Below are 18,983 nucleotides of genomic sequence, written 5' to 3'. Positions count from 1 at the left end.
ACCCCGCCCCGTCCATAGCGGATGTTCCACACATTTGAGACTGTAGCGTGGATTGGTACTCCCACTCTTGGATTTCTCATCCTTCAAAATAATAGACGAAACTGGTGTTTGAAAGGAGTGAGGGAAAACTGAGAGACTTGGTGGCTATAGAGCTTCCTCAAGTTGCATCCTTTGTTCTCTCTGGTCTGCACTCAAGGTAGGCTGATTCTTGGATGGAGAGCATTCAATTCCAAGGAAACAGTGTGAAAGAAGGCATAAAGATGTGAGGAAGCATTGACTCCTGTAAACTGTGGAGTGACCTGAATGCAGAGTCCACAGTGGAAAAGGAGATGTAACTGGAAAGGTGGAGAAATCTTCAGATGGAGAGCTGCCCAAGGATGGTAAGCATGTGTGCTTCGGAAAGATGACCCTGAATGTGGTTTGATTAAAGACTAGGAAGGGGCAGGGCAACCAGCTAAGGGAAAGTTCATTGCGATTCATTGACTATACAATTTCTTTTGATTTACCCTGGGGTGGAAGAAGAAGAAATGATAAGCTTGGAGAGCATGCAAACACCTTTTTTACAATTAAAAAAACTTGCAAAAAACAAATGAGCTAACTGTACACAGAAGCCTTCAGAAAACCAAGGCAACACACAAATGTAAGATATGCATTTCCCCAGGCTAAGGGAAGAAGGCAGCTTCAAATTAAGCTCTGTTTCCAGGCACATCATATTTATTCATTTTATTTGCACAGTGATTTACACCTATTTTTATTTGAAACATCCATTGTTCCCCAGAAAATGAGGAGGACAAGGGTACGGCGGAAGCTGGCTGAGCTAAGTAAGAGAGAGGAGCAAAGCACAGACCATTACATTCAAAAATGTACTTTAAACTAACACAACATTGTAAATCAACTATACTCCAATAAAAAAATTTTTAATGTATTTTAAAGTAAAAAAATCCAAAACATATTTTTTTCTTTTAACTCTTCATGCTCATGTGTCTTTGGGTAAATTTTGGTTCATTTCCGTCCTGGGATTAATGGCCGAATTCAAAGTAAATAACTAGTGTTCACTGAGAAAGGTATTTCCCTTCATCTTAGTTCCTTTTTTCTTCTGTTTTGGATATTCTGCTTTCTTGTGGCTGCCATTTTGAGAGTTCTAAAAATAATATGTAAAGAGAGATGCTAAGTGGAGAGAAATTCGAGGGGAGGAAGGAACTCAGAGTCAGTTACCTTGAATTGTGCCCTTCTTCCCTCTTCACTGGGCAGAGCACTTGATGAAGAGCCACAGGACCGACATTCTTGTCCAGGGTCTTTTATAATTCTCTAAAGTCCATTTTCCTATATGATAAGTGGGATTAACAATAATAACAGCTAACCTTTAGAACCCGTTCCTCTATAATATATCTCGGGGGCCAGCAGCTATAGTTTGTAGACCAAATCAACAAATCCAGCACACCACTTGTATAGCCAAGAGCTAAGAATGATTTTTACATTTTAAATGATGGGGGTGGGGGGGAATCAAAATAATAATGATGTTTTGTGACATGTGAAAATGATGTGAAATCTAATTTTGGTATCCATAAATAAAATTGTATTAGCATAGAGACATAACCATTCATTTATCTATTGTCTACAATGCGTTCCACATTGTCTTAGTTCAGGCTGCTATAACAAAACACCATAGACCAGTGACTTAACAGAAATTTATTTCTCAAGGTTCTGGAGACCAGGAAGTTCAAGATCAAGATGCTGGCAGATTCAGTGTCTGGCGAGAACCCTCCTCCTGGTTCATATACAGCTGTCTTCTCGCTGTGTCCTTACATGGTGAAGAGCAGAGAGAGATTAATTCTTTGTCTTCTTATAGGGGCACTAATTCCGTCATGTGGGCCCCAGACTCATGACCTCATCTAAACCTAATTACCTCCCAAAGGCCCCACCTCCAAATACCATCACACTGGGCGTTTAGGGTCTCAACATATGAATGTTGGAGAGACACAAATATGCAGGTCATAACACACTGCAATGGGAGAGTTCAGTAGCTACAACAGAGACCACATGGCCTGCAAAACCTAACGCATTGACTATCTGATCCTTTACAGAAAATGTTTGCTGACACCTGCTCTAGGCTTTCCACAGTCCTACAAGTGAGTTTCCCCCATTTTCCCATTTTACAGGTGAGGAGACTAGGAAACAGAGTGATTTCTCTAGTTAACTATTACACAGGTAGGAAGTGGACTCAGAATCCATACCACCCAGGTAGTCAGACTCCAAAATGTTCATTCTCCTACTCTATATAATGCTGTCTTCCTACTCTTCTGTGTTGTTCCCCAAAGCAATCATTCAAAATCCCTTGAATGAGTTTGAAGTTGAAGTCCATGGCCTCTGAGAAGTCTTTCTCCACTACTTCAGCCTCTATGACTCGTTTTCTCTTCCTAAATTTCCATATCACTTTTGGTTCCATTCTTGGTGGCTCTTAGCCACCCACTGCAGTCACCGTGTTCCTCTCCCAGTAGATTGTGAAACCCATTGAGAACAGGTGATGTGCCTTTATTCTTACACCCCTGCCATTAGCACAGTGCTGACTTGTGACAGGAGCTCGAAAACTGTGAGTTGATTGAACAAATGTGACTTAATAGGTGAGCGTGACTCTTCTCCCCTCTACTGAAGTAAGATCATTTAGGACAGGGATCAAAACTTCAGCTTCCTATGTTTCTCCCCACAGGGAAGAGAACAATTCTAGTTCCCAATGGTCCTCTATTAGAGAGTCCCTGCACTGATTGAAAATGAAATTAAAGATGCTATAACCCTCGTTTATTGACAAAGGTGTTTGACCCAATCCAATGAGAGGGATTGCCTGCTTTGGGGCCATTTCAGGGTTTTCTTCTCAGTTCATCCTTCCTATTGCTAGCCAGGTCATTTCTCTTCACTCTTCAAGAGCCTTTATTGACTCACCATTATCTGCAGAATCAAGTCCGATTTCCTCAGCTCGGCATTCAGAATCCTCGTGTGTTTGAGCCCAACCAACTCTCCAGCTACGTCTTTCCCTCTGTTTTCCCACATCCTAGATTCCTCAACATTCCCCAAACCGCTATCCTCACCCTATGACCATGTCTTTTGACCATGCTGTTTCTTACCCACACGTGTCCATCCACCAATATCTTCACATGCTAAATGCCATGTTGAAATGCCACCTCCTTGAGGACAAGGAATATGCCTCAGTCATCTCCACTTGTCCTATAGTGTCCTTAACCCAGCAGCTGCACACAGTAAGTGCTCAATATTGGTTTGTTTGCTGCTAGGTTCCAATCCTTTATCCATCTACCTGATCTCACCTGGATCCTTTATGGTTAGATAAGAGTAGGGGCACCGTGTGAGGGCAGGGAAAGGAGCAAAGCCTTCTGTGTCTTCCTCAGGCTCATTCACTCATTTCATCCAGCATTTATTAAGCACCTACAATGTGCCAGGCAACATGCTGAAAAGTTTACATTTATTATCATTCTATCACTTACATTCCCATGTGATAGGTACTATTATTAGTTTCATTAGGCAAAAAAAGAGAAACCTGGGCTCAGAGAGGTGGTACAATTTGCCCAAGGTCACACAGCAAATTTATGTCTGATCATAGAACAAAACCTATGGTCTTTCCATTATATGTCATCACCCTAAGACAAAAACCCTGACAGCAAGGAGCTCATAGACTTAGAGAGGATTCGAGTTTCATAGCCTGTTCACTGATATATTCATCCATTCATTCTACAAATATCGCACCAGGCATCAGAAACACAGTGTGAAGAGCAAGCAGGGGTCCTGCCATCTTGGACATTACATTAAGTGGGAGATGAGCAATAAACAAATAAAGAAATAAACAAAATAATTATAGACTTTGATAAGTGCTATGATGAAGGCCACCATTGGCAGTAGACTTAGGGCAAGGTTCTTTGAGGAACAGACATTAAACTGGAGACCTCACGAATGAGAATGAGATTCGTAATGGGCCAGGAAGAGAGCTTTCAAAGTAGCGAGAACAGCTAGCGCAAAGGCCCTGGGACTTGCAATACAGTGGGCTTATTCACAAAACAGAAAGGAGGCCAGTGTGGCCGAGCAAGAGAGATGGTGGTGATGCCAGGTGAAGCTGGAGGGCTGGAAAACCGCCATGTGACTCCATGTTGTAGAAAGAAGCTGTCCATCCGATGTGATCATAAGCACTTTGTGAATGGTAAACACCCCACAAAGGTAACTGATTAGTACAGTTCTAAAAACTCAAATCCTGGTGTGTTATTCATCACGTTTTTCAGATTTTAGAGAGGTAATGGAGTGAGTATAGAGAAGTTATGAAATACCTTAGCAGGGACTAGAGTATACCCCATAACCAAACACATTAATATTTCTGCAGTGAAGCATGTGAATACCCACACTAAGTGGGATAAATAAAGGGTACAGATAACTTCGTGGCAATTCAAGGCAAGTGTTACTGCCAAATAAGTGTGTCAGCTCAGTTTTCACCCAAAATGGGTTACAAAATTTTGCTTTTCACAGTATATTAGATTTCAAGGTTATACATAAGGGACGGTGAATTGGTGTCTGTCTCATCCCTGCTCTTCTCTTTTCCTCTCTCTGCCAGAAATGCTCCCTGCACAGCTGCTTGGGTCCTTACCCACCTTGTTAATCTTCAAAGCCCAGGTCAGGTGTCACCTCTGAGAAGCCACTCCTGCACCCCGTTCCCAGGGGAAGTTAATTTTTCTGGCTCCTAGCTTCTTCTGTACATTGCGCGAATAGCTGTTGCCTTGTCAAGCTGTACCGTAGGTCTGTATCTATAGCACTGAGCCCTTGAGGGCAGCAAACACGTCTCACTCATCCTTAGTCTCAAGACTTAGCACGATGCTCCACTCAAGACGGCGTTCAAACGTTGCCTGCCGAATTGAGCTCACTGACCTTCCACCAGCTCTCCCTCCCATGGGCGTAATTCTTCATCAAGAGCGTCCACACACTCTCTGTTTTATCTGGATAAGACAACTGCCTTGACTTACTCAAAAATTCGGCTGCTTCACTCAATAAATCCTTTTTCCCACTCAATTTCCAGCCCAGTGTGGGTCAGCAGCGTCTTCTTCTCTTTGTGGTTATTTAGAGACCCCGGCTCCTTTATTCAGTGGCTCTGACATTTTCTAGGACCTTGGAGTTTCCACTGGACCCTCTGCATCCAACCAGCAGGCAAAGGATGGGGAGAGAACATGAGAATTTCCTGGCAGGGACGACAGATCTGAAAGCGGTATTCGCCATTTCTGCCCATTTGCTATTGGCTGTAACTTGATTACACAACCACATCTAACTAGAAAGGAGGCAGGAAATTTCATCCAGTGCTATGCTCAGAAGGAAGAGGAAGAGGTTTAGGGAGTGTCCGGCTAGTCTCTGCCACAATCTCCATCAACACAACTTATTTTTCAATGGGAAAAATAACCTATTTTCTGTTGAAAGAAGGCAACCACTGTGCAAACATCTAATAAACAACCATTTTCTTTGACTCTAGAGTGCCAAATCCTAGTGCAGTCCCTCAGTGATCACCCAAGCAGTATCCCATGATGATGACATATTTCAAGAATGCTGTACGTTCAGCAAACCCTACAGACACTTCCAATGCCTCCCTCTCATCATCTGTGGATTACCTCCTTAGAAGTCTTCCTTTCTATCATACATCTTTTTGGATTATCTGCTTCTTGTCCAAACCCTTTGGATAACTGGGTCCATTTGGTCAGACTGGAAGGCAGAGGAGCAAACTGACCTCAATGACCTTTCCCATCTAAAAGAGTGACGGATGTGTAAAGAGGCGGAAAACGTATGAAACCCAAGAGAGTAAATCATAATTCATTGAGGAGGTAAAACAAAGGCAGTTCATGTGACTTATTCACATACAGATTTTTTTTTAATTGTCAAATGAGGAACTCTACAAACCTGGGTGGGGTTTTCAACATGATTGGTCTAGCTGAAACAGAGGAGGAAGTGAAAGTCAAGGGACAGAATGGAACATTGATTTGGGGTACAAACCCTACACTATCACAAATGTTTGGGTTTGTTTTTCAAACTCCTTAAGATCTGTGTTGCAAAGAGAAAACCTCTGACAATCTCGTGGGTGGCCATGAAAATGTACTGTTCAACTCTTCCGCGATGAGAAGCATAGTTGACTAAATGCCCTGTTGCTGGGCCCACTACTGCGTTCGTGCCAAGACCACCGCCCCCCAAAGGATGCTCCCTGCAAATGACTGAGGATGGCAAGGGGACTAGCCCTAGCCCATTTCTGCAGGACAGAGAACTGCTGTCATGGGCAGTTTGGGCTCAAGGACTCCCACTGGCTAGCCAAATACTAGATTTTAGAAGTGCACTCCGATGTGAGATTCTTTCTCCCCAATTCCTCCTTCCCCTTCTCCTTTCACAGGTGTGAGACCTGCACTGGGGTCTGAAAGCTCTCCCTGCCTCCTTCTACTTCCTCCTCTTTCTTCACAGGTGTTTCCTCCAACAAATCTCTTGGGCATTTCTTCCTGTCCTAGTGTGTGCTTCTCAGAAACCAAACTTCCACATTAGTCCATTCAGACTTCCAGGTGATCCAGTCAGAGAGATTTTTTAATAGCTCCTCTTACGTTTAGCGTGAATTTTATCCAGAAAGTTGGAAAGAACTGATCATAGAAAGACAAGTGTCCTCATAGTCCTTGACCCAAGGAATTTCTGGCATCTGAAGAAATTCTCCTCTCAGACCCCACTGAGTAACAGTAATAATAGTCACCACAACAAAATCCTCTCACCTTTACTCTGCAATAACCAGCTAAATTATATGAGTGGGCACTAAATTCTCACTTTAGAGGTCAGAGGTCCTAGAATGCTGAGGTGACTTGATAAAGTGACCATGTGTTAGTGGAAAGCATGGTGAAGACCGACATCGTCCAGCCCCTGGTCCTCTCTGTCTTCCATGCTGCCACATTACATAACTGCATCTTTCACACCCAACTGCAGGACGGAATCAACTCAGGAAACCTGAAGTGGCCATTTGACTGACATGATTAGCCAACTCAGCCTAAAGAAACTCATTTACACAAAACAATAGACATCAATTCCATGGGTATTTTTTAACCACCCTTAGTTGACTGGTCAGAGTCACTTTCAGCAACCTGAAAGGCCCCATCAGGTTCGGAATATAATCCCAGTGCCCAGAACCATGTCAACAATACAGGTGTATTCTCTGCCTCACAACTATTGAACTGACATTGGGGTTTCCCAAATAGCAATATCTGTTTTTCAAATATGACAAACTTACAGCTGTCTTTGTAAAAGCTGCTCATTTCAATGGCAGACTGAAGACCATAACATGTTGGCAAAAGCAATTACAGATAGCATTTATTGCACCCGTACTTTGCCGCAAACACTGTGCCAGAACAGCCCTCAATTATTGCCCCATTTTGCAAATGAGAAAATTGAGGCTTGGAGATATTAAGCAACTTACCCGGTGAGTCACAGCTAATAAGTGATAGAGATCAGATTCAACTGAGATTAGACAACACTCTATCATTCTGTCTCCTTCCCAAGAATACTCTAGAATCAAGCATTCAAGCATAAAAGTGCCCATTTTGACCCAATAATGGGGGCAAACAAGACTGAAATCATGATAAATCCAGGAGAATCACCTACTTAAAAGAAAATATTTTCTACTGCTTCATTCAAACTGGATGAACTAAGTGATACCTACAGAGGGTGTTTAGACATTTTGAGCTATGAGCTCAGTGGAAGAGGTTTATAATTATCTCATTAAATGCTTAATAAACTAATGCTTCCAAGGTGCTTGGTGACTTCAAACCATCTCTCTGTAATATTTTCTGCAGATCTCTGTGATTTTGTTGACATTCTAATAGATGAGCTTGAAAAGCCATAGGAAACTGCCCAGAGAGAAGATGAAAGAGAACAAGGTACCTTGATTTTTCATTTTGCTGAGAATGGTCTTGGTCACGCCCGTGCAAGCAGGCCTTGAATATACCTTCCAGCCCTCTCCTTGACCACGGTGATCAATCCACACCAAAGGCTGCAAATGAACACTGTGATAGGTCAGATTCATTTCTTACCATGTTACCAAATTTAGGAAGGCTCATCTTCAGACAAGAAGAATATCTCCAGGACAGCCAGACTCAGAGAAATGAGGAAACCAGAATAAATGAGAAAAAAGGACAAGCTAGTCAATATATTCATCCATTACTTTATTCATTCCCCAACAAATATATATTGAGTGCCTGTTTTAGGTCAGGCACTGGGTTAGGAACTGTGAACAAAGCAGACATGTTCTCTAGCCATGAGAAGGAAAGAGAGATGCCAAAGGAAGTACTGCCTGCCCCATGGCCATGACCCTTTCCTTGTTCCAGCCCCAGTGGGTGAATCACGATTCTTTACAGCTAATCATAGTAACCACACTCCCCTTGCCGGAGACAGGGTTGGGGCTGGACATGTGACATACTTCTGGTCAATGGCACGTAAGGAGGAGGACTTCTTGGAAAGTTTCCCTCCCTAATACATGAAAGGAGCCCTTTTCGCACACATTCCCTCCTTTCTTATCTGAAACGATGTCTTAAGAAGACATGATGCTTGAAGTTGAGGCAGCCATGTTGCAACCATGAGGAGAGTCATGGCCAAAACTCTAAGGACGGAAGAAGAGAAAGATGTGCAGCGCATGGGCCCTCGGTGATGTGCATCAGAGTCTAGCAAACATGTGATCAGCTCAGACTGGCTTAATCCTTCTTAGGATGTGTGACGTGTCATGTTTTATACATAATTACAATAAAGAAACATGAAAACCTGTAGCATCCATGTATTCCAGCTCTATTTTGTACCAGGTGATGGATAAGATGCTTTTCACAATATCTGTTTTCATCGGCACAACAGAGGTGAGCTGATGCTCACAGGAAAGAGGTGAGACCGCCACCTCCTACTTACCCACAGCAGCGGCAATCTTTAATCTCTAGCATCCCTTCCCCCTTCTTCTGTTAACACATCTCAGTTTTCCTGTGGGGAACCACATTCCATGTAGTTCTGGATGAACCATCAATCATGGTATCCTGGTCCCTCTCCCACATACCTGACACTTAGTAAGGCCTAAAAAACTACTAATGGTCTCTCTAAAGCAGACTTGTCTTGTTTTCTTGACCCCATTTTATATATGTTTATATATAAAAAATCTTGGGCTTCCCTGGTGGCGCAGTGGTTGAGAGTCTGCCTGCTAATGCAGGGGACACGGGTTCGAGCCCTGGTCTGGGAAGATCCCACATGCCGCGGAGCAACTGGGCCCGTGAGCCACAATTACTGAGCCTGCGCGTCTGGAGCCTGTGCTCCGCAGCAAGAGAGGCTGCGATAGCGAGAGGCCCGCGCACCGCGATGAAGAGTGGCCCCCGCTCGCCGCAACTAGAGAAAGCCCTCGCATGGAAACGAAGACCCAACACAGCCAAAAATAAATAAATAAATTAAAAAATTCCCCAATGCAAAAAAAAAAAAAAAAAATCTGTCCTCTTCCAAAGACTTGACTAATTTTTTTTAAAGTGGATCATTTCTTTCCTATCTTTTCTAGGAAACCACTTATTCTAAATAGATTTGCTATATGACAAAGTTTCTACTTGAGAGACAAGTAAAGTTCCAGTCTCCCAAATTCCAAGTTTTCTCGCCACAGACTAGCTCTGGAGGTAGGTAAAGAAGGTACACCATTACCAGGGAAAAACGAGTTAGAGAGGAAATATGTGGGGAGACTCTCACCACTCACACTTGTTAGAGAAATATTGTAAACAAACACAAACTCTGAAAACAGATTTCCCTGAAAGTACACTGTCACTGCCAGGAAAATATTGCACGTGTTTAACACTGGAAAGAAATGCAGAGATAAGCTTTGCCTAGAAAGTTCACGTATATTTGCAATCTGTTGATGTGGCTTACTACGAACTTTTAGATTCACACTGCTCAGGCTGTATAGTGCAGAGGCTGGCAAACTATAACTCGAGGGCCAATCTGGCCTATCACCTGTTTTTGCTAATATGGTTTTATTGGACCACAGCCAAGCCCACCTGTTTAGATATTGTTTATGGCTGCTTCTACACCACGATGGCAGAGTTGAGTCTTTGTGACAGAGATCATTTGTCCTGCTAAGCCTAAAATATTTACTCTCCGGCCCTGTATAGGAAAAGATTGCCCATCGCTGGTCTAGTTTAACAATATCAGCGATGATGATCAGTTATTGAACATCTGCACTGATCACCACATTTTGGTCTCAGAACCTCTGAAACAGATACCCAGTCTCATTTTCCCAAAAAGGAAGCAAAATGAAGCATAGAGACCTCTAGCAAGCTACAAAAAAGCAACACAGACAAAGCAAGGACTCAAGCCTAGACATGTACATTCATTTACTAATATTTGTTGATCAACTGCTATGTGGTGGGCATGCACCAAGTGCAGAGAACACAGTGGTAAAAAAAAAAAAACAAAACACTGCATCACTGCATTGGGAATTCCCTGGTAGTCCAGTGGTTAGGACTCAGTGCTTTCACTGCCTGGGCCTGGGTCAGGGAACTAAGATCCCACAAGCTGCATGGTGCAGACAAAAAAAAAGTGCATATTATATATGATTACCAGTTGTATGAGAAAAGCTGTGAGAGAAAAGTATAGGGTAAAGGGTATTAGAGAAAGAAAAGTGGGGGTCAAGTGTAAGTAGGAGGCGGGGGGGTGGTCGTCCCTTAGGCTGGATTTCCAAGATAGCAGAGCCTGCAGTAAAGCTTACTTGCAAAGGCTTTATTGGGAGGTGGAGTCCAGGCCAGCGAGGCAAGGAATGAGGGAAAGCAGATGCAAGGTGATGTTTACCAAGCTGGCACCAGCCTTGCAAGAAAGTACGGCCAATGGCTCAGACGATGGGCCAGATGGGAAAACTTGGACAGCTTGTCCAGGAGAAGGAAGGGAGAGAGATTTATCTATTGGCTCCTTCCCATCTCCTGCCTTCCCTGAGGAAGGCTGAGACAGCCTGAGATGTTAGGAGGCCAGGTGATACTCAGGAGGTTAGGCTGCCCATCAAGAAAGTCACCCCAGCACAGAAGATCAGAAGAGGCTTAGAAAATCTAGGAGACCCACAAAGTGGATCAGTCAGGGGCCAAGGTCAGGGAGCCTCTCTGAGGAAGTGACGTTTCCACTTGAAACTTGAGAAATGAAGTGAATGAATGGAAGGAAATGTTATAAAGCCTGAGGTGAAAGGAAGTGCAAAGGTCCTGAGGCAGGAGAGAGATGGGCATATTTGGGAAACTGAAAAAGACTTGGGGCTCAGAAGTTCCACTCCACAGATCCATATGCCTGCTCTACCATTTACTAGCTGTGTGACCTGGGGAAGTTTCTGAACCTCTCTGAGCTTGTTTCCTCACCTGTAAAACGGAGATCATACTTGTTCCTATTTCAGAGAGAGATCGTAGGACTAAACTAAACATCATGCGTTTAAGTACTTAACACAGTGTCAGGCTCATAAAAGGCAAACAGTAACGTTAGCTATTGTTTTTATTATTATTAATACTACTACTGTTATTACTTACTCTGACCTATTGAATTAAAATAGCTGAAGATGGGCCCTGGAATTGGCATGCTTAGAAAACCCCTGTGATGATTTGTATTACAATTCAGTCTTCTGTAAAAGGTTTGTGCATACAAACCCTTGCCACACCTCCCTGCAGGGCCAGTGAATTTCTTAATTCTTTTGTTAGGTTTGGCCCACTGGATTTCTTTGGCCAGTGGACCGCGAGCCACACCCTGCAAAAGTCTAAGATGACTGCATACCTGAGATTGCTTTCTGAGACTCTTGCCTTCTGCCAGAACTGCCCATTGTGCTTTGGGACTGTTCCTTCCAATGCAGTCACAGATCAGAAAAGCCTATGGAGGACTTCCCTGGTGGCAAAGTGGTTAAGAATCCTCCTGCCAATGCAGGGGACACGGGTTCAAGCCCTGGTCCGGGAAGATCTCACATGCTGCAGAGCAACTAAACCTGTGCACCACAACCACTGAGCCTGCACTCTAGAGCCCGCGAGCCACAACTACAAAGCCCAGATGCCACAACTACTGAAGCCCACGCACCTAGTGCCCATGCTCTGCAACAAGAGAAGCCACCGCAATGAGAAGCATGAGCACAGCAACGAAGGGTAGCTCCCGCTCAGTGCAACTAGGGAAAGCCCGTGTGCAGCAACGAAGACCCAACACAGCCAAAAATAATAAATAAATAAATAAATAAATAAAGCAAAAACAAACAAAACCCTATGGAACTGACCCATAGTCAACACACAGCCTGAAGCAGAGGCCCTGCTGACTGTAGGCATCATGTAAAATGAAAGGAAAATAAATTTTAGTGATTATAAGCACTGAGATCTAAGGCGTAGGGGGGGTTCTATGTTATGCAGCAAAACTGATAAATACACTCCCTACTGATTCTTTTACGCATGAAATTATGAAAATATAAAACACTGAGGCTCCGCTCTGGGCTCTTAGGAGAGCTTCTTTTTTGCAGGGACAGATACCTGTGCAGAGACTCAAGGAGATACACATATGTATTGAGATGGAGGCATGGGAAATGATAGTATCAGAGAATTAGCTCTCCTGGCTGACGTTCAGAAATACCCAGAGCTAACATGAGTGCATTCACTCAAATCTCTCCAGGCTCTTTTGTAAAGGGGGCAGCCCCTTCCTAGCTTTGACATACACCCCTCCTTCTGCACATACCACCTGGGTGATTTCTGTTCCCTTCTAGCATCTTGAGATGGGCATTTTCATTTTCTGCTGACAGCAGAGGGGGTTGGATATGAGTGCCTTTCTAAACTGCCAAATGGATGTTATATTTTTTATTGTCATCATTAACACTATCATCATCATCATTGTCATCATCATCGTCAGGCTTGGCCCACAAATACACCAAGATGTATTTGTTGAGTGTGAATTAGTCTGGGGGATCAGAGTCCTGAGCCCAAGGTCACTGGTGAATCACAACCAAAAGCCCTAGAGAAAAAGAGAACCTGGCAGTGTTTAGGATCTGAAAGGGAACGTCAGCAGAGCTTGCTGACCTGGTATGAACCAAGTATCCTGAATAGGCACCTCACAAAAACCCACAGAACTTGGCCAGCCTAGAGTCTCCACACTGTCCCACTGACACTCACTGAATGACCACACCCAATGCCTTTCAGTGACTCTGCAGGGCACCATGCCACCACCATAGCTAAGATGATCATTCATTCTTTATCAGCAACACCGCAGTTTTGTTTGGTTTTGTTTTTTAATATTTATTTATTTATTTGGCTGCGCCAGGTCTTAGTTGCGGCATGTGGGATCTAGTTCCCAGACCAGGGATCGAACCTGGGCCCCCTGCACTGGGAGCGCAGAGTCTTAACCACTGGACTGTCAGGGAAGTCCCCTCACTGCAGTTTTACAGTCTCTCTACAGTGTTGTGTTTTCAGGTTTTCTTATCTCCTGAGCCTTTTTTACACAATCCCTGTTCTTTTCATTCTTTCCGCTATGCTGTCCAGGCAACTGGCTTTTCTTGCCTGCTTCCATGCATGTCACAGACTGGCACACTCCACAGCGTTTGCTCCAATTAATTCTTTGTTTTGTTTGACTTCTAGCCAACAGCCAGCAACTCCCTGGGTTTTACTCCAGGTTGCTCAAATAAATAAACTAAATGTTAATGTGTTGCTCATTGATTACGATGAAGTACCGAGATGGGATAACCAGAAATAATGTTTTTCTAGGCGTCCACAGTAGCACAGTAGTGGTATTGGGTTTTGGTTTGGTTTGGTTTAGTGAGGGGGAGTGGGTAAGGATGTCCCTTCTTTAACGTTCATTATCTCATTTGATTCTCTCAACAGCCTGGCAAAGTAGACAGGACAGGAATTATTATCTGTATTTCACAGATGAGGAACCCAAATTCAGAAAAATTACATGACTTACTTGCCCAAAGTGACACAGCTCAAAAAAAGCTAACTGTGGCTAAAACTCAGCCAACCTGATTCCCAGATCAGCCAAACTGTTGTGAGTGGCTCCATTTCCCATCAGGTGGAATAATAATAATACTTTACATAATGTGCTATATACGCGTTGACATTTTCTGGGTTATCCGGAATGCTTTCCATTGACCTGCAGTTGTGTGAGATGCTCTATAAGAAAACACTTGTGGTCAACTACATCTGGACTATGTTATATACTATGTCCCCCTCTGTATTTCACCATGTTGAATAGTACATGACAGCCCCTGAGAAGTCCTGCTGTACACGGCTTAAACAAATGTATGACCCAGAATTGTCCGAACATATTTGACCACGAGGAGGCAAGAGTGGAAGCAGAGAGACTACATCTCAACAATACAGGCAAGAGGTTGGGGGTATCTGAGCGAAGGGGGACGGTAGCAGAGGTGCCGAGACAAGTAGATTCTGGAATATTTCAGATGCAGAGCCAATCGGGTTCGCTGGTGGTAAAGTGTAAGAAAATGAGAGGGGGCAAGGATGACCTGGAGATGTCAGGTCTGAGCAAATAGATGAAGAGAATGGCCACTTCCTTAGAGAAGCTCTCCCTGGACTAATAACCCCGCCTCATCTTACAGCATCAGACCCCTTGCCTTCAGAGATTGCACAGTTTTAGTTTTATCTTTGTGGCTGGGATTTTTACAGTGGTTGAGCTTATAGTTTTTGGCTTACCACTGCACCCCAGTGTCTAGCACATTGTAGTCAACAAATATTTGCTGAATAAATGAATGAACAGAGGCTACCATGTAGCAGCTGCTTAACAAACTGTAGCTACCATATTATTAATCTACCTAGTATGTAGGTCTTATTAACATTACTAGTTGATTTAGTATGAAGTGGGGTGTTGGAGAGAGGTGCAAGAGGAGTGACTGCTAATGGGAAGGAAAAGAGGGTCAGAAGACCCAGTTCTCATGGGACCCCTGTCCCTATATTTCTGTACTTGGGTGAGTCCCCTCCCCTCTCTGAGTCAGTTCTTCCACCCCATTCAACAAGGGGTAGAACAATATGATTTCCATCAACTCTGAGCCTTCCCGCCCATGAGTCTAAGTAGAAGCCATGACCTGTGTCCTCAGGAATGTGCCATGTAGCACCACCCAATACAGACCACGTCTGACCAAATGATCCATCATCTAGTAAAGCCTAAGTCCTTTAGTACTGCAGTCACCAAGAGGACTTCCTGGAGGTTTACCTTCTTCCTCCTTCCAAGAGCCTGAAGTAACAAATGAATATGGTGAGATTCAGTGGAGGAAAAAAGAAACCTTTTCCTGTTTTCATTACTCTCAATCCAATTGACAAGCCTGCAGTAGGAGCTTGACCCTTTCCTGTCCCCAAAGAAGGACAATCGAGCAAAATCCATTGCTCCTCTAGACCTCGCTATGCTCTGAACCTTAATTCCTACATCAGAAGTAGTACTTCTCTTCTTTTCTAGATAGGAATACAAAAAAAAAAAAAATTTCCCATCTGAACCTTTTTTGAACCATTCTCCCAAAAGGCTGGTGTTGGGTTCCCAGATCTGGGCAGCTTGCGTGACCAGTGGCCTCACCGTAGTACATGCAATGGGTCTACAAGATTTCACTCGTTCTGTGAGAGCTCTTCCAGACAGGGCTACTGGGCAAATGATGTTCAGCTTCAGTTCATTCAATGTTGTTTTTCAGTTGGTTGCCCAGAGCAAACATCTACCCTGAGAGATTCTCCCCCTGGGGACAATCTACTCTGTCATTGCTTTCCTTGGTGCAGATGTTTTAAGAGTCCCCCAGTGCTAAGGCCTTGCTTGCCTCTTTCTTTCCCCAGAAGAGGTCACTACTTGATTAAGAAAAACAGTAGCTTGACCCCAGCCCTCGGTCCCCCCACTGCTATTTAATGAACAGTTCTTCTCAGTGGTTAATAAGCAAACACCAAAAGCTGCCCAATCCTTCCCAATATTCTCTTCATTGATTTTATTATCATTGTTATTGTGAAAGATATTCATATCGCCACATCAGTCTTGCTTTGCATAGATCCCAGCATGACAGTCATTTTATTTCCTCCTCAAACTGACCCTCGTGGCTACTTAGCCTAGTTTACAGGTGAAAAGACTGAAGAACAAGGAGATGAACTGGCTTACGTAAAAAGATTATCAACCCACGTCTCCATAACAAGTTCAGGTGTGGAAAGAAAAGGCATCAGAATTTCATTGGCTGAGCCACCCTTCTAAAGGCAGGAGAGAAAGACTGGAACGTGGCAACAATTCAAGGTGAGAAGTGCCACCCTATGAAGACAGAAGGGAGGCGATCTGAAAGCCGGTGGCTTAGCTGGAGGACAACTCAGCATCCTTTCTGTTTTCAGGATTCCCAGAAAGTAAACAGCAGAAGCCCAGCTACAAAGACAATGGCAGCAGAAGAACCCACCTGGCCATCATGGGGATGGGATCAAAGATCAGGCTGATGAACCGTGGATTCCTTGTCACTGAATGAAGTGCCTGAAATGCATGGTTACATCACTGTCAGTGATGGGTTTCAAGTAACATATAGAGGAAAAATGGGGTAGAGGGGACAGGTAGTGATTTACTAGAGCTGTATCAGAGACTCACAGGAACAAGAGGCTTAGAGAACAAGATCATAGCAGTCTGGATGATTAAAGAAGAAGAAGCTCAACAGTGATCTTAGAGGAAAAAGGAAGAATGCAGCTGAATACCACCGTCAAAGTTGACCTAGTCATATTTAATTCTAAGTGGCCATTTAGCCTCAAAATCTCAGAAGCAAGAGTCATACAGCCAGGATTCCAAATCTGAGAAGCAAGGTCCCAGAAGCATCCAATGGGCCAAGCCCTGGACATTTGCTCAGCTCTGGTGACCTAGGGATGAGGGGTGAGTCTATACTCTCTGACATCTGTGGTGGGTGGAGGGCACTTCTCTCCAAGACTACAAAAAAGAGATTCTGTACCAACAGAGGAGGAGGTTGGATGCTGGACAGCTCCCTAAATGGAAGTCTAAGAGAGCTCACCACATATAAGGTTGATATGCATCCTTATAAATCCAATGATTCTTCCAAAGTGCCCTAGAAAATGTGGAGCACTCTAGCATTCATGGTCAATATCGATAGTATCTATAATTTAATGAGTACCTAGTATGGATTGAGCAAGGCAGTAAGTTATTATCTTACACATATTATCACATTTGATTTTCACAACAGCCCTGCAATGGTTTTTATTAATTCTGTTTCACAGAAGAGGGACCTGAGACTCAGAAAGACAAGACAACTTTTCCAGGGTTACACAGTTTACAGTTAGAATTACAACCCAGATCTAGACATCTATGCAAAACCGCAGCTCTTCATACTACCTGATACCGTGATCTCCTGGCTAGACCAGGTAACCATGTATTTCCATAGCAAGAGAACTTTGATGGAAGAGGAATGAAGAATCCATGGCAACCAAGTTGGAGAAGACACTGTTGATAAGAGTTTGAACAAAATGAGCATCTGACATCATCCCCCAAAATGAGAGGGAAGTAATAAACTACTGGGATAGTTCCATCAGTACATTATTTCCAATGTGTATGTTTTATTATTTGATTCAAACAATAAATAGGCAAGTGTGTGTTGAGCAAGACACTGTATTGTTAGATCCTATGGAGGATGAAAGAACGTGTAAGCCAACAGGTTTCTCTGTTTTCATTCAAACACCTTGAAATCTCATTCTCTTCCTATATGCTTAACAAGGTAACTAGCAATTTGAATTATATTGGTTCAGATATGAAGTGACAAGAGTCCCAGGGAAGGAGACTCAGGGCAGTTTCACAAAATAATTAACATCTGAGCTCTCCACTGAACATTAGGTTTGAACAAGTGAAACAGAGATAGGAAGGCATACCTAGAAGAGATAATGGTAAATGCAAAGGCAGAGAGAGATTGTTCCAGCTAGAGCTGAGAGTTGATAATATTATGGATTGAGAGAATTATAAAGCAGGTTGAAATAGGTATTTGCGGAGATTTTGAATCTGAGGTAAAGGAGCTTGACATTTATAGTAAAAGCGAAGGGAATCTGAGGGAGGTATTTGAACTAGTCAGGGACATGTCCAGCACCAACTATAGTGCTCAGAACCTATCAGATATTTGATACATGTTTACTAAGTGAGGGAATGAATGAATGCTGTGTATAGGACGTGCTGACAAGGAAAGAGAAAAAAATCAAGGACACCAATTAGGATCCTATCACAATAGCAGCCTAGATAATATAGGTAGAAATAGAAAAGCTCTAGAAAGCTTGGAAGCAATGAAAAAGACATCATAAAAGGAAAAAAGAGCTATTCTAATTCCAGCATTATTTCCTAGCAGAGTTTACACCAAGAACAGAAGGGGAAAAAATCTTCAAATAACCTCCAAATTCAAGAACCCATAATTCTACCAGCAGAGCTAAAGATGTCTATGCATATCTCTGGAAGTCCAGCGATTGAGTCAGGAGAAGAAAAGGAAAAGCAGGATTTTTAAAGACAGAAAGTAAAAATATAAAAACTAACACATGCTAAATTTTAAAGCTAATGTTTCACCTTTTTGTTAACTGGGTAGCTGATATTCAACTTACCTGTGGTGAATAAACAAACACAGAAAGACAGGTCTTATTAAGCCCATTTTGCTGATGGGAAAACTGAGGCTCAGAGACTTGACTCCAGGAAAACTGATTCTAAATCCTGGTTGTTTTCTTTTTTTCTATTTTCCCATATGGAAAAAGAAGAGAGGAGATGAAGAGAAAGAGAAATAGAGAGAAAGAGTCAATCCTAAGAAGTTTCATTGGTAGATGCCTCAGAAAATACATGGTGGGGCTGTACCACAGTGGGGACCCATGTTTGAACCTATGCTAAACTTTTCTCTTTGCCGTAGGTATGGATAACCACCTACTTACCTAGGAGAGTTAGCAGTGAGTGATAATCATTTTCTCTCCTGAGAGTCAGTAATTTTGCTTTTTTAATGCAAAGATACT

General features: G+C 43.1%; 1 long non-coding RNA gene across 21 annotated transcripts in view; it reads right to left on the bottom strand.

Moving 5' to 3' along the window:
* The window catches only part of LOC137751561 (uncharacterized), a 379,806-nt gene that overhangs the window by 35,649 nt on the left and 325,174 nt on the right, over positions 1–18,983 (bottom strand). For 13 of the 21 annotated variants that reach the window (XR_011070852.1, XR_011070845.1, XR_011070857.1 and 10 more), the window contains one exon: positions 7,936–8,044. The exons of 6 other annotated variants lie outside the window; for them this stretch is intronic. This is a non-coding gene — a long non-coding RNA (uncharacterized lncRNA). Of the gene's footprint in view, positions 1–1,674; positions 1,802–7,935; positions 8,045–16,435; positions 16,486–18,983 lie in introns of those variants that run through there. 2 more of the 21 variants (XR_011070847.1, XR_011070866.1) reach the window with 2 other exon arrangements.

The sequence above is a fragment of the Eschrichtius robustus genome, chromosome 17, assembly GCF_028021215.1.
Source record: "Eschrichtius robustus isolate mEscRob2 chromosome 17, mEscRob2.pri, whole genome shotgun sequence".
Classification (NCBI taxonomy): Eukaryota; Metazoa; Chordata; class Mammalia; order Artiodactyla; family Eschrichtiidae; genus Eschrichtius; species Eschrichtius robustus.
The sequence above is the reverse complement of the archived record's forward strand: the minus strand, read 5'-3'. Positions and strand labels throughout refer to the sequence as shown.